Below are 7,007 nucleotides of genomic sequence, written 5' to 3' on the forward strand. Positions count from 1 at the left end.
GAGTTTTCTTGCTGAAATTTAATTCTGTCATGCTCCCCACAACACATTCTCAGTGATGTATTGCTGATATAAGGTATTTTATTAGAAATGAATGTTTTAAAGGAGAGTTGGTAGATCCATCACACCACTACAGTTCAATTTTAAAAATATATGACTCTTGAGGTTGAGTTTCAAAAAGGAATTGTGAAAATGTTTGCAATTCTATGTGTCAGATTATTTCTGAAACTTTGCTGAATTTTGAATGCATTTGAAATTTCTTTGGGGCTCTAATGATCAGTAAATAACTTTGCAGTCAGTTCTCTTGTAACACTTTCTTCTCATGGTGTATTTGACTTACTGGTAACACAGAGAGAGGTAAGCTACAACCCAATAGTTTCACCATATCACATTTTTAGTACAGCAGGATAACATGAATTAGGACTTAAGGTACTGTCTCTGTAGTTCTGCTGCTTGGGTTTCCCCTATCTCCTCAAAAGTTTATCTAAATGGGATGGGGCAGGAATCCATTATAAATGGATTTCTACGTGGAGTATGGCATTTCCAACTTGTTCAAGCTTTGTCTCCTCTTGTATTCAACACCCCTTATGTCCAAGCCACTTATGTGTTATTGCTGTTTTGATTTTAAAGCCTGACTGTATGCCACCCCCCAATATATGTATAATATGTATAAAACAGTCAAGCTCCATGCAGTACTATATTCCTGCATCAAAATTTTAAGGAGATGTCTGCTGTTGTGGTTTCCAGAGTGGTTTATTGCTTTCTGTGATCATCCCACCTCTGATACACAAGCTTCTTTCTTTCTTTCTTCTTACATGGTTCACAAACCTGGATATCCCTTTCCACCACTCCAGAGGGCCTTCTGGCAGTTCCCTCACTGCGAGAAGTGAGGTTACAGGGAACCAGGCAGAGGGCCTTCTCGGTGGTGGTGCCCACCCTGTGGAACGCCTTCCCATCAGATGTCAAGGCAATAAGCAGCTACCTTATTTTTAAAAGACATCTGAAGGTAGTTTTTCATGTTTAATGCTGTATTGTGTTTTTAATATTCAGTTGGGAGCAGCCCAGAGTGGTTGGGGAAACCCAGCCAGATGGGTGGGGTATAAATAAATTATTATTATTGCCCCAGTTCAATACAAGAAGGCCTTGTAATGGGGCATATCTGAAAGACCACTACCACTGTATTTTGAGGAGGAATGATGTGGCACAATCTCCCAGTTAATGCCCCAAAGGTACCTAAAAGCACAGACCCAGACTTGGCATTTGCTCATAGTTATAATATTACAATTTGTAGACTAGAGTTCTGAAAGAGTTAGTCATATTTTGCTAGAATCAGCAATTATTATAGAAAGGTCTCCCCACGGGAGATGTGGGGCCACATGCTGTTTAAATGTAGGGCCACCTGGGTCTTAAAGTGCTCTGTAGACTAGCATGGGAATGTTCCAACCGTCTCTTAGTAATCTGCATTTTGTTTTGACTGTTCCTCGGACCTTGCCGGACATCAGCATTGACAGGGTTGTGGGAATGTGACTCAAACGCAGATGATCAAGGGTCACCAGCACTACAAGATAGTATAAAAGGCTCATGTCCACTTACATCATTGAGAATTTCAGTGCAGACCTCACTGTTGATACTGGGTGCTGCACCCATTGCCTGTGAGGAGTTCGAACCTCTGGTCTGCCTTGGAAGAGAGGGGATTCTCCAGCAGCAGAAAGGGTCATAAGATGATATGAGCTTCTTGCTTTGTTCTTTATTTTCCTAATCTTTTAAATAAACCTGTTAAAGAGCAACTCTGGTGGTAGAATCATAGAACTGCAGAGTTGGAAGGGACCCCGGCGGCAATCTAGTCCAACCCCTTCCTTGCAGGAATATGCAGCTGTCCCATAAGGGGATCGAACATGCAACCTTAGCATTATCAGCACCATGCTCTAACTGACTGAGCTATCCCAATGGCTGTCTGAAACCAAAAGAACTACTACCTTTGGAAGCCAAAACCTTTGGCAGAACAGGTCCCAAGGACAGCCCCTTATAAAAACTGTGCTATGAGGGGGAGATGCTCTCTTTCCTGTTTGTGTTATTTTTGCTGCCTTTCTCCCTTTCATACACAGATGGATGAATCAATATTGGGAAATTGGGAAAGTTGTTATTTATGATGACCGGCAATAATGCACTGGCATGGAAGCGAGCGTTCCCACTGTTGCCGGAACATTCAAAATGCTAGTTCAGTCTTCAGATGTAATGAGGCATACAGTAATGGGACCACTGAAGTAAATAATGTGCTTCATAGCCCACTCCTGTTGTACTATTAAGAAGAGAAGGATTCATCTCTTTTGCACTCCATGCTCCACCGAGTAAGTAGCTCATGTTCTCTCTAGAACTCCCCGGCCAAACTCCCCCAAGCAGAGATGACATAAAGATTTAAAAAACACCTTATGAATACATGTAATTTAAAGTAATAATTTTTGTATCTTGTGGAGTTGTTGTATTGCTATGCAGAGTAGAACTAGTTTAAATTGAAAACAAAGAGGTGCAGTAGCTCTTCCTATGAATGGAATTGCTCCGTGGAAATGTTCTGAAAAGGAAAAGAGGTGTAGGTCAGTAGAAGAACACAGGCTTTGTATAAAACAAGGCTAAGTTCCTGGCATCACCAGGCAAAGCTAGAAAAGACCCTTGTCTAAAACCCTAGAGAGTTTCTGTCCGTCAGTACAGGCAACAACTGACTGAGGTGCATCTGAGTGACACGCAATCGCCATGCATGCACAGCACCAAGCCTGGAAGTAGCCCAAAATGTTGTAAAGATGTGATGAAAAGGTTCGGAAAAGGGTGTTAAGGGTCAGCAAGGGGAGGGGTTTTTAAAAATTTATTTAATCATTTTTTCGATACAAACAACAACCGCAAAAGACACATACAACAAAAACCATAATAACAATAATTTGAAATTGAATTCACTGATATACCCATGACTACACCTTTTAAACAATATTTTCCCACCTCTCTCTCCTCCCCCTACTTCCCACCACTGTCTGCCTTATCGCTTAAATATTTGTCCCAGATGTCTTCATATTTATCCATTCTTATTTTGCGTCGGCATTCAATTCATTCATATGTAGCTAATCTGTCCATCTTATCAATCCATGTGCTCAATGGAATCTTTTTTGGTCAGCAAGGGGAGGTGTGGCAGAGCGGGCTTACGTGCATTCCGCCGATGCACATTGGGGTCCAGAACATAACTGTCAGGTTCTAGTGTGGTTGCTCGAGAGTAAACAGGCAAGACTCCGACCCGTCTTTTCCAGGCTTTATTCTTGGTGCAAACTATTTACAGTGAAGAGCGTCGTAAGTTCATGTCTGGCTCAATCACTAGCAGAATCTGGGAGTGGTCAGTCTTTGTACCTCCCCCAGCATAAAAATCGCGTCACCACCAACCTTTTCCGCCCCTCCCTGCGCCGAAGCCTACTGCGCAGAATGGGCGCTGGCAGGGGCCTACTTCCCGCCTTTCCGGTTTGCTCAGGCTCGGTGTTGAGGCTCTCCCTAGCATTCCCTGTTCCCTGTGCCTCTTCTCCACTTTGCAGGATTTTCGGAGGCTTCCTATAACACAACTGCTCTTCCATCTCTCGCCTCTGAGTTGATGGCAGTTCCCTGACAATAACCCCCACGCAAAACGGGGATTGCCTGTATAGACAATACAAATATGGAAGGATCCCTGATCCCTGATCCGATTCAGCAGGAGGGTATGTTCCTAAAGACAGGAATCCAGCAATCTCTAGAATGTTTGTACCCACTGGTACATAAATACCATTCTAATGTTATCCCAATCTGTTTCCACCCCTTAAAAATGCTTCATGTTGGTGGTTTAGAAGGAACATAAGAAAACAGGAAGCTGCCTTATCCTGAGTAAGACCATTGATCTATTTACCTCAGCCTTGTCTACATTGATTGGCAGCAGCTCTCCAGGATTTCACACAGGGCTCTACAGGTGACAAGGGCACAGGAAGTTAACATCTCCCTTCCTTTCGTTTCGTTTTTTCAACTGGAATTTCTGTCATTTCAATCTGTTGTAGAAGAGATGTGTGAACAATAATAGTTCTGTGACTTCAAGAAACTTCCTCAGTCCATCCCTATAACTAGGGATGTGTGAAAGCTTCTGGATAAATTTTTGCTAACATATTGAAAGCCCTATTGTCTTTTACCTGCTCTGCGGTTTTACATGCAGAAGAGTCTAAACTTGCTATGAATTTTCCTCTGGTGCCAAGAAGGGATGCATGAAACCCCATTGAGAGTTCTAATTGAAAATTTGGCTTTCATCAAAAATTCTTCAGAGGTTTCACCTAAAGATGAGCTGCCAAATTCTCTTCAAATATCACTGCTTGCTAGTTATGTTTAGGAATGGATGGATCAGTCTGTTTTCAGACCATGTCAATTTCAGATGTAGTTGTTCATCAGGTTGTTTCATTCCATTTGTGCATTAATGTGTGAACTTTTTAAAAAAAAATAAAAATACAAAAACTCATATTTAAATATGATTTTGACACATTTAAATACACATTTTATCGCAGTGTTAGCATTTCTAGATGTACTATATTCTAAAGCATGCATGCTTAATGAAATTTGGTACATTGTACCAAATTTCACCAGTACTACATTTCACCAGTACTACATCTTTTCCCCCCCTTTAGCTTAAAATTATACGGCAAAATTCAGAAAAATGAGATAGTACCAATTCGTGGATTAGTCCAGGAGCTGCAAATTAGGTCAGTTCACTTTAAAATGCAGACCAAATGAGATTCTCCTCCATCACTGTGCATGAAACCAAAGATAAAATATAATTTAAGCTGAATAACTTTCCTTAGTTGATCTGTCAGGAAAATATTCTGCACACCATCCATCAAGCAATCTGTGTGTTCGGCACTGCAAATCACCCTCCTGCTCTCTCTTAACTTTCATATTTAAAAAAAACTCCTGCAATGCAAACAGCCAGCAGTACCAGATGCTTCGACACAGATGTTCTGTCCAAGCATATTGCCTTGGTGTTCCAAAGGCATTATCTTGAGTCCTCCCTCAACGTGACAGTTGTTTCATTTCACCTGTTGGAAGCCATCTTCTTTCACAGATGGTTATATTCAGTTCACTGACAAAATATGCAAATGGCGATGGGTTATATCTACCTAGTCCGTACTATTATCACCCAACGCTGCTGCAGCTTCCTTCCAGCTCATCCAGTTCTGCAAATCCTTGCCCTTTGTGGAAGGGACGAGTTTGCCAAGTGCCCAAGGGGGTCTATTTAGACCTGAATGTCTACTGACATGGAGAGATGACATATTGCTGCTATAATTCTGAGGTGTGAACCCACCAGGCTGGAAAGGATTAGCAGAGAATCCTCTCAGCTCCAGGCCCAACAACTGAACTACTCTCTTTGCTCAAGCTGCTGGCAAGGAAACAGAACAGACCAAAGCAGGTCAGCAGCCCAGGGATTGGCTCTAAGTTGTTATTAACTGTCAGCCTGCTCAAAAGCTCCTGATTTAGAAACTAACATAGGAGGTAGAGGAAAGTCAGCATTATATCTATATTGTATTGTGCTCGTTGTGGTGAAATCTCTAACACCGATTTGACTCATCTGGTGTGAGCGTTTCAGCTAATTCCAAATATGCGTATTTATTTCCTACACTGATATGCCACCACTCTGCCAAGCACTCAAGGTGTTTTATGTTTTATAATAATGGCCTGCAATCTCAGAAGACGGGATACAAATGGGAATTTGATGAGAGGAAGAAGGAAACTAAGCTTATGCAGGTGTCAGTGATTTCATAGGATTACACATCATGAAGTCCCATAACGGCCAAATGGAACGGTTGTTGTGGGAGACAGTTCTGGGAGGGGGAGGAGCCAAATGGCAGTTGCTCTGAGGGCTTCTTGCTGTGTCATTTCTCCATTTGCCTCATCCAGGTATGATGGCAGCTGATGAGGGTGGTTTTGGAAGAGGAGGAGCAAAATAGCAGTTGGCCTTACCTGAGCTAATGGAGGATGCCTCACTTCACTCTCTTGGGAGAAGCTAGTTGATGGACACAAGGATGCATAGAAATGCTTAGTCAGACTCAAGGCTGGGGAACATGCGACATTCCAGATGTTGTTGAGCTACAGTACCCATCATCCTGTCATGTTAGCTGGGGCTTATGAGAACTGGAGAGGCTAAAAACTTCCATAGAGTCTCAGGTTTTCTACTCCCTGGTCTAGACTTTGACAGGGTTGCTGTTCATTTGAGACAGAAAATTTTGCTGATTTTGGCTTGTGTCACTGAAGCATTGTGACATGATAACCACTAGGGGCCAAAAGCTGCAACAAGCAGGGAGATGAATTTTACATATTGACTTGAAGTAACCAGGGAATTTCCTGGCTTCCAACTTCTCAGAGGGATGATGGGAGGTGTCCAGCAATATTTGGAAAGCCACAAGTTCTCTATCTCTGCTGAAAGATGTAGGATTATCATACACTAGGGGTCGGCAACCTAAAGCCCATGGGCCATAAGCGGCCCATGGGGGTCATTTAACCGGCCCATGGACCCCCACTGCCCACTCAGGGACAGCCTTCCGCAACGCTGGCCGGCTTCCCATTGGCTGCAGGAAGCTCCTGCAGCCAATGGGAAGCTGCACACGTGTCCTCCGCGCCGGAAGGAGAGCCGGAAATAGCGTTTGTGCATGTGTGCGTGCATGCGCACTCCGGCCCACTGCGGTGTCTGCAGGACTGTGAACTGGCCCAAGCCACAAAAACTTTGCCGACCCCTGTCATACATTATACCAAAAAATGCTTAGTTTTAATCAGTGCTATTTTTCTAGAAAAAGAGGTGCCAGAACTCACCATGAACGTCTCCCATGTTCACTTATAATGGCAATGGCACCCACCTGAGAGCTGCAAGAGCTGAGTTCCAGTGAGTTCCTGTTCAAAAAAGTCATTATTTTAATTACCGTGTGTTGTCACATAAACCTTAGGAAAGTGGCATGCTGTATAAGCTTAACCTTACA

The 7,007-nt window shown here is 42.9% G+C and overlaps 1 long non-coding RNA gene across 1 annotated transcript; it reads right to left on the reverse strand.

Annotated features, from left to right (window-relative positions):
* Positions 1–3,993: 3,993 nt before the first annotated feature.
* On the reverse strand, positions 3,994–6,044 carry LOC128413899 (uncharacterized). Its single transcript, XR_008330514.1, has 3 exons — positions 5,998–6,044; positions 4,976–5,119; positions 3,994–4,043 (listed from the first exon to the last, which is right to left on the reverse strand). It is a non-coding gene; the product is annotated as an uncharacterized LOC128413899 (long non-coding RNA).
* Between the last annotated feature and the right edge of the window lie 963 nt (positions 6,045–7,007).

Source organism: Podarcis raffonei, chromosome 5 (assembly GCF_027172205.1).
Source record: "Podarcis raffonei isolate rPodRaf1 chromosome 5, rPodRaf1.pri, whole genome shotgun sequence".
Classification (NCBI taxonomy): Eukaryota; Metazoa; Chordata; class Lepidosauria; order Squamata; family Lacertidae; genus Podarcis; species Podarcis raffonei.